This window comes from Pinus tabuliformis, chromosome 9 (genome assembly GCF_031772625.1).
Source record: "Pinus tabuliformis cultivar Carrire ecotype Pingquan chromosome 9, CPIR1, whole genome shotgun sequence".
Taxonomy (NCBI): Eukaryota; Viridiplantae; Streptophyta; class Pinopsida; order Pinales; family Pinaceae; genus Pinus; species Pinus tabuliformis.
In genome coordinates, this window is record NC_142307.1 from 1,901,277,647 (window position 1) to 1,901,291,177 (window position 13,531).

Below are 13,531 nucleotides of genomic sequence, written 5' to 3' on the forward strand. Positions count from 1 at the left end.
CTTTGATGTTGTATCCTTGTTCACTTACATTCCTATTAAGGAGGCCTTGGAGGTGATCTACCACCTAACTGACCCTGACACGGCTAGGTTGGCTGAGATCTGCCTCACTTCCACCTTTTTCAGTTTTGAGGGGGAGTTCTTCGAGCAAACCTGTGGTGTCACCATGGGTTCCCCCCTGTCCCCTGTTGTTGCCAATCTCTTTATGGAAGATTTTGAGTCTAAGGCTCTGAATTCTTCTCGTCTCTTGCCTAAGCTCTGGAAAAGGTATGTGGATGATACTAATGTCATTTGGTCTCATGGCCAAAAAGAATTAGATCTTTTCTTTGAGCATCTCAACAATCAATCCTCTGCCATTAAGTTCACTAAGGAGCAGGAGGTTGATGGGTGCCTCCCATTCCTTGATATTCTTATTTCGAAGAATGGTGATGGTTCCATCGCCCACCAGGTTTTTCGGAAGAAAACTCATACTGAACAGTATCTTCATGCTAGTTCTCACCATTTCCCAGCTCAAAAGATGGGTGTTCTCAATACCCTTGCTACTCGGGCCCTAAGGATCTCGGATAATAAGAGTTTTGAGAAAGAAAAATCCCATCTCCTTGATGTCTTTGTTGAGAATGGTTATAGTAGATACTTGGGTCAGAAGGCTTTCTGAAAAGCCGCCAAGAATTCTCTGACAAAAAGGGAACCGAAGGAACGGATTCCAGGTATCCATCTTCCTTACGTTTAAGGGACCACTGATAAGGTTGCAAGGATTCTTAGGATGCATAGTGTCCCCGTGACCTTTAGGCCCCTTAGCACCATTCGTTCGTCCCTCAGATCAGTTAAGGATCCTATTGACCCCAAAGATATGAAAGGGGTTTATATTATCCCCTGCTCCTGTGGGACCCCTTATATTGGTGAAACCGGTCGCTCCATGTTACACTAAAATTTGTCACCATGACTATTTGCAGTTAGTATGGCTTCATCAACTGTCATACTATCCTCCTTGGCAAGCCTCATACCTCTGCTCTCCATGTCAAACTCCAAAAAAAAAAAAAAGTCATTAAAAATCTATATATCTCTGGGTACGCAGTTTCTCTTAGCCTTACCTGCGTGTACGCACCCCAAGTTCACAATACCTGCGTACTTGTACGCTCTGTCTATAAAGCAATGGGTGCGTACTCCTGTAAAGGTCAAAAGGCGCAAGTTTCACTCCCAAAAAGTTACTTGTAGTCATTTCTAGAGCATTCTAGAAGCTTGTTTGACGTGTATGAAGCGCCTCCAGATGGTTCATGTATCCCTACCAAAGAGGAACTTATCCCATCAAGAGGGGAGCTATCCCATCCAAAGAGGGGCTTATCCCATTGATGGTGGACCTGAATAACTTCCTCTAGAGCACTATAAATACAGGCATTGGGCCAAAGGGAGGAGAGGTTGAAAGCTGAACATTCCTAAGGGTAGATGCTACTCGAATTAGGACTCCCTTGTAAAGCTTGAGAGGAGAGATTCCCATCCTTTCGTAGCCTTATTTGAGAGTGGGTGCGCTGATCAAAGTAAAGGAAAACTCTTGCTGGACCCTAGGAGGGACTTGCACAACACCAAGGCTCAGGTTGTAATGGTTCCTTTTGTTTCCTCTTAATACAAATGAACTCATTTTTCTCAACAGATTGTTATTCATGATTTGTTTCATATACTCCTTGGTCTGTATGATGGATATGTATTGTTTTATGAGTTTATCAGGTGCTATTTAATCTTTTGGCTTGTTAGTGAATGCAGTTTTCGAAGAGAAGGAGGAGCTCATCCGGATCAGCGAGGCTGGACTACTACAAAGCGTTGGACTAAAGGTATGTTAAAATCCCCTGATTACTTGTATTCTCAATGCATGTTTAGAGAAAGGTAGTGTTCATTTGTCTTGTTTGTCACTAGAAAGCTTTTGCTTCTAGGGAGGTTGGTTGTGTCCGCACTATCGACTCTTTCCGCATGACACTCCATTAATCAGAGGATTAGTGAGCACGCTGCTGACCTTAAGCATAGGAGAGCTAAGTCTTCCGCTTTAGCTGAACATGTAGACAAAACCAATCATCATGTTTGCATTGAGGAAGCTAGTGTTATCGCTAGGGTTTCGCATTTCCATCATCGGAAATTTAGGGAAGTTATTGAGATTGAAAAGAGACCCAACAGTCTCAATAGAGATGATGGCTGGAAAATCAGTAGGTGCTGGGTCCCAGCACTTTCTTCTTAGTCGTTTTTCTTGTCTCTTATTTATATTTTTATTATTATTATTATTTATTTACTATTATTTATTAAACAATTACTATTAAAAATACAAATAAGAAACTATTAAACAATTACTTTATTTATTATACAGTTACTATTATTAATACAAATAATAAACTATTACTAAGTAATAAACGATTACTAAATACTATTATCTAGTAATCGTTTTTCTTGTCTCTTATTTTATTTATATTTTTATTATTATTTATTTATTTATTTTATTATTTATTTATTTATTTATTTTTAACTTAATTCTATTATTATTATTAGTAGTAGTAGTATTATTATTTATTTATTTAATAACTTAATTATTAATTATTATATTTTTAATTATTATTTATTTATTTATTTATTTATTAACTACTACTAATATAATAACCGATTATGAAATACTATTATTTAATAATCGTTTTTCTTGTCTCTTATTTTATTTTATTTTTATTTTTATTTTTATTTTTATTATTATTATTATTTATTTATTTATTTATTTATTTATTTATTTTAATTATTATTTATTTATTTATTTTCTATCTTAATTCTATTATTATTATTATTATTATTATGATTATTATTATTATTATGTATTCTATTATTACTATGGTTATTATTTTTATTTATTTATTATTTCCAACATTCTTTCATATTAGTAACCCATTTATATGTTTATTATAAGGAAAGGTCCGTTATTACTTTTAATATTTTTAACTAATAATATCAATTTTAATTATTCTTACATTTTTATTTAATTTAATTTAATTTAATTAATTAATTTTAATTTTATGTATTTATTTATCCACTTTCCTTTTAGGTTTTAATACCTATAACTAACTATAATTATTTTATTTTATTTTCTAATCCTTATTTCCTCTTTTTATTTATTTATTGGATTATTTAATTTATTTATTCTACTGTTCTAATTTATTTATTTATTAATTCTAACTTAATTTGTTTACATATTATATATTACAAGAGAAGTTCCGTTACGTAACTACTTCCCTTTAGTTTTACCTAACTAATGATACCATTTATAATTTATTTTTATTTAATATTTTTTCATTTATATAAATAAATAAATACTTTATTATATATTTATTATTTTATATTTTTTCATTTATATATTTATATATTTATTTATGTATTTAATAAATAAATATATAATTTATTATTATTTTATAATTCTTCATTTACATATTTATATATTTATTTAATAAATAAATAATTTATTATTATTTTATAATTCTTCATTTATATATTTATATATTTATTTATTTATTTTATACCTAATATAACTAAATTTATATATAATTTTATATATATTTATTTATTTATTTAGTTATTTATTATTATATTATAATTTATCATTTATATATTTATATATTTTATACCTAATATAACTAAATTTGACCTTGCTCCTTAAGTCAACTTTTTGCCCAGGTAACCGTTGGTGTCTCTGCTCTAGCTATTTAAACAGGCTAAGCTGGATCTGTTTTTCAACTTGTCCTGACGATGAACCACACGGGTTGGTTCGAAACGCGTCGACAAATGGTTTCTCATGTGATTTTCGCCGAAAAATCTATCATAAACTTGTTATGGATCACAGAAGCCTCAACTCTACAATTATTATCCTTAACTTATAGGTTTTAAGCCCCAAAACTATTACGTGGGACCTCTACTACCCAACAAGCCCCAACACAATCATCATGACTCATCCTGAGTCACTCGTCGGTCTGGAGATATGCGCTGCGTAGACTCCGTGGTTCACCTTCCTGTGAGTGATGCACTTCGTTTTGCTACTCCCTCTTTGTCTCCTGCAATGCTTCTTCCAACTCCTGCTCCATTGTCTCTACCAATTCATGCAACCAATAATGCTCATTCTGCTCTGCTCGGTTAGCACATAACACCCCCTCATAGGATTTTAGCTCTAGCTAGGGTGCCACATTCGACAACTTCTCGTACCAATGCAACCATTTTCCAATTTCATATCTTCTATACGCACTGTTTGTTGCAGCTTGTGTTGCAATTTGCAAGACCATTTCTACTGACTGCAAGATTCCAATCTTCAAGGTGCATTAGAGATGACTTGTTAACTACAATTCCACCATTTTTCTATGTACTTACAGCCTTTCCCTTATCTTTTATGGTTTTCCAATTAGCCCATGGGTGAGGCAGCGGCATCCAAACCAGTTCTACTTTGTGTCTACAAATTTCTGGTAGATCCCCTACCGTCGATGCTGAACTCTACACAGTGCCCATAGTTGTCAACACCGTACACTTTAGAAACCCTTGCAGATCCATTGGCCATATCACCACCTTCGGACTTACTCCTTGAGCGTAGATAATGAATAGTTCCGTATTGGCGGGAAGGCACAATAGCTTGTTGTTCTCCGAAGCGCAGCTCATTCAGTGGATGACCCCCTATGATTTATAAGAGTTTCAAAATTCACATTTGGTAGCTCCCGCCTTTCCTGGTGCCCTCATGTTAAGCCTGTGGCAGATCATTCTAGATCTGGCTCATATGTCGTCTCTTAATTACCTGGCGCCCACTCCCTTTTGTCATAACTCAGACATCTTGTCATGAATAGTGACATCAACGGTCACCTTTCTGCTTTTTGATGTAGCAGTGTAGCCTGTTCCACGTAATCACGATCCTTGTAATAGAACAAAGCTATGTGCACCTTGGTTGTCACATAGCTTTCCCCTAGACTGCTTTAACGTCCCACGCTCTCTTTCAACTGGGTGGAGCGGTGAGACTGTCCTTCAGTCGGTTAGTCAGGCGGTCGGCCCACCCGTGTAGAGCTTCAGGAAACTGCCATTTACTCTACCCGGGAAGGGGTCTGCATTGAGCATGGAAAGCTAGACCATGCCTCCATCTGTAACTTCTTTAACTACATAGGGTCCCAACCAAAGTATTCGGAGCTTGCTGGGAAATTTCTCAAACTTGCTGTCATATAGTAATACTAGATCATTCTCCTTGAAAGTGCACACCTTGATATGGCGATCATGCCACGCTTTCTCTCGCTGCTTCTATACCTGTTGATGGAATACTACCAAAAATCGCTCCTCCTCAAGTTCCTCTAGTTGTGCGATCCTTTCTTCCAAAGCCCCGCATTCTGCCATGCCTGTCAATGCTGCTATTCTTAAACTAGGTACAATGTATTCCATTAGCATGATAGCTTTCTTGCCGTAGACTACCCGGAAAGGTGTTTGGCTCATTAACTTCTTACACATTGTTCAGTTTTCCCGTAGCACAGTAGATATGCACAAATCCCAATTGTTTCTCTACGCATTGCAGACCTTGGTCAACATTGTCTCTAAAATTTTGTTAAACGCTTCAACGGGCCCATTTTCTTATGGATGGTACGGCATACTCTATTGATGGTATATATGAAACTCCTCAGTGAGCACGCTGATAGTCTCATTTAGGAAATGTGTTCTGCGGTCACTCATTAGAAATTTTGGACATCCAAATTGCGTTAACACATTCTCGAACAAGAATTTCGCGGCTGTAGTGGCCATGCAGTCCCTAACTGGCTATGCTTTCGCCCATTGGGTCAAGTATTATGTCACCGTGATGATATACCATGGCCCTGTCTTTCCTGGAGGTGTGATAGGACCCACAAAATAGATCGCCCATTTTGTAAATGGTTGCAGCGTCATCTGTGGCTTGAGCGGCATTTCATCCCTCCGTGATGTTTTCCCAGTCTGTTGACATACGTTGCAGGCCCGACAGTATGCTTTCAAGTCTGGATGTAGAGTTGGCCACCATAGTCTTGCACGAACAATCTTTTGTGCTATGGCGTGGCCCGCATAATGTCCTCCCGCAACCCCACCATGTGCTTCGGCCAGGATCTATCCTTGCTTTAATTCAGGTACATATCTATGTAATATTTTGTTGTTGCCTATTTTGTAGAGGTTCCCTACAATAACGGTAAAGTCTGCTGCGTGTATCACCAATTATTTCTTCTGCTGAATGGAGTATCCCTGCGGCACTGTTCATATGGTTAAGAAGTGGATTATATCCTCAAAATGGCCATCCGTGATGCGCACTGCGTATAGCTATGCATCTGGTAGTCCTTCGTCTAGGTTTGTGGGCTCTTCGCCGTTCTAAATTCAGGATAGGTGATCAGGGCCTGCGTTTAGATGTCTCGGCTTTACGATGACTTCAAATTCATATTCTTGAAATAATAGCAACCACCTACAAATGTGCCCCCCAACATAGGCTTATTCACTAGGTATTTTAGTGCAAAGTGGTCAGTATACATCTTAAAGTGTCCTTTGAGCAGGTAGTGGCGGTACTTCTAGAGCCCGTATACCATCGCCAATCCTTCTTGCTTAGTAGTAGAGTATTTCTTCTCAGCTTTTGACAATCATCAACTTTCAAACGCGATCGAATGATCAATTCCCTCTTCTCCCTCTTGAGTGAGTACCACGCCCAACGTGACACATGACACGTCAATGTGCACATGAAATTCGATGTCCCATTTCGGAAAGACCAATATAGGGGCTGATGCCATCTTTTCCTTTAGTGTTTCTAGACATTTGTTACATTCCTCATTCCAACAATAAGTAGCATCCTTCTTCAGCAACTATTCCATTGGTGTCGTGATCTGTGCATAGCTTTTTATGAACTTCCAATAGTAACCAGTGTGTCCCAGTGTGGCGCACAATTGTTTGACGCTTCATGGCACTTGCAGATTGAGTATGACAATGATCTTCGCCGAATCCACCATCTAACCTTGCTTAAAATCTACATGGCCATGCAAGTTCCTGAAGAGGATGAGGAAAGTACACTTCTTTAGGTTTAGCACAATCTGGTGCCATCAGCAAGTATCCAGCATTAACAGTAAGCTCGCGGTATGTTTCTTAACTAGCCTTAATACTGTCCAATCATCGAGATATACCTCTAAGAACTTGTGTATAAATTCCTTGAATGCAGCTACCACAACGCGTGAGAATATCATCGTCACGTTCTTTAGTCCAAAGGGAATCACCGTATTCTGAAAACAACCCCATTTAGTAGCAAACGTTGTTTTACTCCTATCCTCTGGTGCAATCTTGATCTGGTGGTAGCCCGAGAAGTCGTCCGTAAAGGAGTAGGCTTCCTATCCTCCCACATTTTCTAGTACCTTGTTTGTAAATGGCATTGGAAATGGATCGTTAACACTTGCATCATTGAGCTTCTGAAGATCCATGTAGATGCAAATTTCACCTTTTTGTTTTTTCTCCTACACAACCATAGGACTTACCTAGTCGGACTCCTCCATTCGTTCAATTATTCTTGCTGCAAGCATCTTATCCGACTCTTCGTGAACCTTCACTTTGTATTTTGGATTCAACCGGTAAGGCCGCTGCTTAAATGGCTTCGCATCCGACTTCAAGGTTATCTTCTTCATTCCCAGGTCACCGAGGATCCCTTTTAGCTCTGTGATTTTATTTGGGAATAAATCTTGATACTCTTGCAGCAATTTGATGACCTTTTCCTCCGTGCCATTATCCCAATAGTCCCCAAGCATTGCATACTTCGGCTCTTCCTTTGTTCCAGTATTCACCTGTTTTGTTTTCAGTGGTGCGGTGATGTCTGGATCCTCAATTGCTATTTTGCGAACCTCGCGACGTCCCTTTTTTCCGGAATATTAATGTTTCTAGGGTTGTCCTCATCATCTTCTACCTGCACATTGTAACATTCCAGGGCCTGCCTCAACTGTTGCAACCAGTCTGGCTATATGATTTATTTTGGTTCCAGTGGTATTTTGAAAATAGCGGCCTTCACAAGTTGTAACGTGTCGTCCACCGTATCCATCCATTGATCTTCAAAGAGGAATGTTAACAAAAAGCCTTCGCGTAAGATATCCCATTCGCCTGTACCATGGCAGAGCTCTGTTTCAATATACTAGTTCCTTCGAATGACATCCAGGGTATGATAAAATAAGTGTACCCATTCTGGTTGAGGCTCTTCTCCATAGGCTTGGACCCATCTGGTAAGGTGGATGCACGGGTCATTATGTCCATCGTATTTCTCAATTATTTGTAGTTCCAGCTTCCCAAATCTTATCTGCATCATGTGCCTGTAGCTACGCCAATCTTCGAAGGTTCCTTCATGTGTGTCCCACCAACATGGAGGCATCACGCGTAATGCCCATCTCAATTCATCAAACCATTGGTGCTTTGGAACCATGCTTTCAAACTTAGTCAGCAATTCATCTACTACTATCAGCCCATCATACGTCGGTAGTTTGCGATCCTGAGCTCTAACGCAATACAATGACTTAGTCATCATATTGCAGTATAACATGGTTACTCCATTCAACTGATTATGCCACTGCTCATCTTCCTCATCTGAATCTTCGGTGTAGGACTTTGCATGCCCGCACGATATTCTCCCTTCCATAGTCAGATTGACCCCGTCTTGACTTCGTGCAGTAATTTTGTATATACAATCTAATTAATCAGCACTTCTTTTGTGACATATAGGTTCAGCGTAATGAGGTACTTTAGTCGGGTCTACTGGAATGACTACGCGGAGTGACTTCTTCTCAAATATAATTTTCCACTTCTTTAAATTAATAACCCCATTCATATCAGTGGCCCAGTCTATCCCTAACAATGCAGGGTGCTCATGCCTTCTATATTTACCATATTTCCTTGCAGTCTTCCCATGGGCAAGATCTTATGTTGGTTCGCCATCCGCAATTGAATAGGAGACCATTGTAGTGTGGGCTTGCCCATGTATTCCCAAGTTTGTTTAGGTAGCACATTTGCATCTGAGCCCAAGTCCAAAATGATCTGATCCATTTCATAGTCGCCAATCTATGCCATTAATCGCATTTCCCACCCAGTCCGCAACACATTTTTTCCCAATTTTCGGACCACGTGAGGTTCACCTGACCTGGTGCACCTAGTTATCAATTCTTGTAATCCTTTAATCGCACTATTGTCATGAAGTAATTTCATGCATGTATCTAAAAAGGTAGTTAGCATCGAGGGATCCTTCTCCGGCTCAGGTTGATACTTACTACCTGGGGTAGAGACCTACGTGAAGCTTTTCCTAGCTTCCAGATCTGTCTCCTTGCGAACCCCGGCATCATCCTTGGTTACTTTCCTCTTATCCTCCCCTATAGTTGCACCACTTTTGAGCACCATGTTTATGTTGGAGTCTTCCTCGCGAGGTTTGGCCCTCATCATTTGGACATTATGCGCCATTGTAGGTCGTGCTACCCTCTTCTCATGTATCTATGCTATCAATGTGGGGCAGTCTATCATTTCATGATCAAACTGCTCATAGTATGGGAACGATATTCTGGTCGGGTTGGTACAGTCCCGCGCATAATGTCGTGGTCCTTTGCAGTTGTAACAGATTAGCTGCCCGCGACCCCTTCCTAGCCCCATTCCTCCCCATCCTCGTCCACATCCCTGGAACCCACTGCTTACTATCGTCGCGGCTAGATCTTGACCTCGCACTTCAGTCTACATTCTATAGGCCGATTATTGGTCCATCAATAATTGATAACTACGGCCGTCTCACTCCTCGTGGCCCACCGATCTACAAAAGTTGCAAAATAGCTGCTGGGGTGTCTAGTTAAATTTTGGTAGTAGATAACAATTGTCCATGTTTTTCTTTCCTCCCACTTGATAGATTGTGCACCAGAGTGAGGGTGTCATGCTTGGCCTTGCTTGTGCCTCTGGTCATAATGGTGTTGGTCCCCTCATTGCCACATAGTTCGCAAAGACCGGACAATGATCTTTATCATGACCTTGGCTTCTACACTTTATACACCACACTTCCTCCCGTGCTTCTAAACGGGGCACCTTTTCTTGTTTTAACTTCTGCATTTCTAAAAACAGGTTTTGTATTTGCGCATGGAATTGCTGAACTCCTAACCCTAGATCCTATATTTGAGTTTCATGCAACTTTTACTATGACAATGCCATCCTCAGATGTGGTGTCAATGATGTCACAAACCACCCGCAATGTTGTGCATCTAACAACATCATGTTCGCCTAACGGATTGTAATTTTCAATATCTGATCTAGATCCCATGGAGTTTCACCAAGCATCATCGTGATATGCTTGAACCCTATGATCAACTGCATTTCTGATTTCAGCTGGCTAAATTCTTTTTTCAATTTGGTTTGGATCTCTATTGTTCCTGCATTCGGGTGATCGCTTGAGTACTTTATATACCATGTCAATGCTTGATCATGCAGTGTGCTAACTAGGGTAGCCTTTTTAATGTTATCGTTCGTAACTCCATGCGCTTCCCATATTGCCATTACCAAGAACCAAAATTGTTCTGGATATTCACTTCCTGCTCCTTTGAATACTGGTAACTGGATCGTGCTCGTCATGTTTAACCTCTGGTTTGTGCGTCAGTGTACTGGGACCTACTATGAACTCATACTGATCTTGATCCAACTAATTCTCAAACTCTTTCTCTGTGGGGTTCCAATGGCTTGACATCAGAGATCCCTTAGGCAGATCCCGGTCCCGGTAACGGAACCATTTGTTGGCTTATTGGGCCCTGACCTAGGTTCAAAAGAGTTATTTATCCAAACAAATCCTGCAGCTACCGGCCCTTTCGACAATAGCCAATGGAGCACGGACTGAGGTCTCACCTGAGGTAGTAGGGGAGGGTACTGGAACCAAGTTCCCACACCCTTGGGATGTCTTGATGTGGTCTGGAGGGGTCACGAACCATTTTGTGGCTTCGCACCACTGGGTACTGTTGTCAGCTCTTTGCATGGATTCATGCAGACACACTTTCTTATTAATCAAATTATTTCAGATTTGAGCCTTTTACTATAGTATTTAAGCAAACATTTAAACTTAAAACCCCATGCGTGCAATTATAACAGATGATGCATAAACTCAGAATATAAGCAATAAACAGATCCACAAGAAAACACACAATGATTCCGAAATTCTTATCTTTATTGATCTTCTTTTCAATACAACTAGATCTGCCCTGCACACTCAGCTGCAGGGGTCCATGCACATAGTTTTGGACTCTACCAGGCCTTTGCGCACCTAGCTGTAGAGCCTCTATCTACTCAACCACACCTTCGACTCACACTTACAGACACAGAAAACACGTTGAATTGAGGCTTCTGTGATCCATCATAGTTATAACAAGAGCTTCGGTGTAAATCACATATAGAAAGACCTTTGTCGACGCGTTTTGAACCAACCAGTGTGGCTCATCGTCAGGACAAGTTGAAGAAATAGATCCAGCAATTGCATGTTATATAGTCTGAGTAGAGCCTCCAATGGCTATCCTATACCAACGACTAATTTTTGACTTAAGGACCATGGTCAAAAAGTCAAACACTATCTTCACAAACCCATTGCACTAAGATTCATCAAAACCCGAACTACCTACAACCCTTAGAGCCTCGCTTTATTTATACATTCCCATGGTCCGCAGACCATGGGCAGGCCAACTTCTTATTATTCTATATTATTTCTTTGGCAGACAACCCTTTGACTCGATCTATTACATTTTTTGCTCCACATTTGTCGGAGATTTACAATATTATTATCTTTAACTTATAGGCTTTAAGCCCCAAAACTGTTACGCGGGACCTCCGCTACCCAACAATCCTCAGCCCCTTGCCCTGTAGACATCTCATGGCCCACCTCAGTCCCTTCTATTGGTGTTGTTGTTGTTTTTTCTATCTAAGTTGCTACTACTGCATCGGCCATCTTCTATTGTGCAGTTGCCTCTGCTGCTACATTTTCTTGGCGCCTCTTTTCGGCTAGCTATTTTTTCCTTTGTTGACCCGTGGCCCTTTCCATTCCTACCGGGTCCAGGGTACACCACTCCGGAGGCCATGTTTCCAATGCTGTGAAGATGGTGTCATCAGTAGAAATTAATTGGAGCTTCGTCCATTCCTTTGTTGGATCCTTCTGTGCCCAGACATAAATGTTGTCCATGTCCGGTTTAAACTCTACAAAGCTCTATATAGTGGTGTACATTGTGGGAGATAGTCATGGTCTTCTATTTATCCACATTCGAATGCTTTCCTCCATCAGCACCCAAAAAACCTAGGTTGCGCGAATCCGCTTCATGTCCTTAGTGGCCCAGAGCAAAGTGTACTTCACGGCCTCAGGTAGGTCATGGTCGATATTCAGGAACTGTCTATCTTCTAGTAGTTCACCTGCTACCAATAAAATGGATAACAAAAACCACGCGTAATGGAAGGTCTTACCATGCTCTTGGGCCTCCTTGCAGTTTGTCAAAAATTCCTCACAGAGGAACACAGCCCAGTTGAACTGGACCCCCTTCGTGCATTATTTGGGCAATGCAACCACAGGTGCTAGTACTTCATCAGTGCGACACTTCCACATTAATTTTCCAGCCAGCAGCTGGGCAGCTACATGCACGCCTTTGTCCTTGATATTCGCAATTACATAGCCTCGCTTCTTCTTTTCTAGCTTGTATTTAGTTTTCATAGCTTCTGCGAGAGCCAAATCGCTGCTCTTGCCCACCGCCATCGTGGGGTCCTTTCCCTTATAGGGAAGTTGAGAAATCTAGTGAATAAGCTTCGACGTGATGGGAATAGGCTCCTCTCACCATAGATACCCATCGTGCACCAAGAACAATAGCTACCTAATGATGAAAATGGTGATGGGTGCACGGTGAAAGTGGGTTATCCATCGTAGATGAAGTAACCCAGCCTTCTACACACCATGCAACCATTTTCACGGCTCCAACATGATTACTGACCCCTCTGAATTTTGCTTCATCAAACTCTTCGTTGCTAGGTGCAGGAACTTCTCGCTATCCGCAAGGTCCCAATCTTCGAATTTTAGGGTAGGCAACTTGCTTAGGGGCAGACCTTCAAAAGTAATTCCATCAGGGAGGAGCGAGGTTTGGAGCACATTCTTCATGGCCTCCAGGACTTTGGGTGCCCTAACTTTCCTTTTCCAAGTATGGACATACGTGGGTAACTCCATTGCGGAAGGCATTGGTGGGATGTCCTCCTCCATGTCTTCATGCTCCTCTATTTGATCAATTATAGCCTGTAAGTCCTCCCCCTCTTCATCCGATTCAATGGTGATGACCTTGCCTTTTTCTTCCATTGATATCTTGCCGAACTGCAGGTTTCTTGGGGACACGCGAACTGGTCCCATAGTCTGTTTATCTTTCTTCGGTCGCGGTGTCCATGGTGATTTTGGAACTTCTGGTGCAACTGTTGCATCTCTAGTCTCCTCAATGGTACCTTTGGCAAATTTCACACCTGGCTTGGTAGTAGTCATTGTGTTTCCACGGGATAT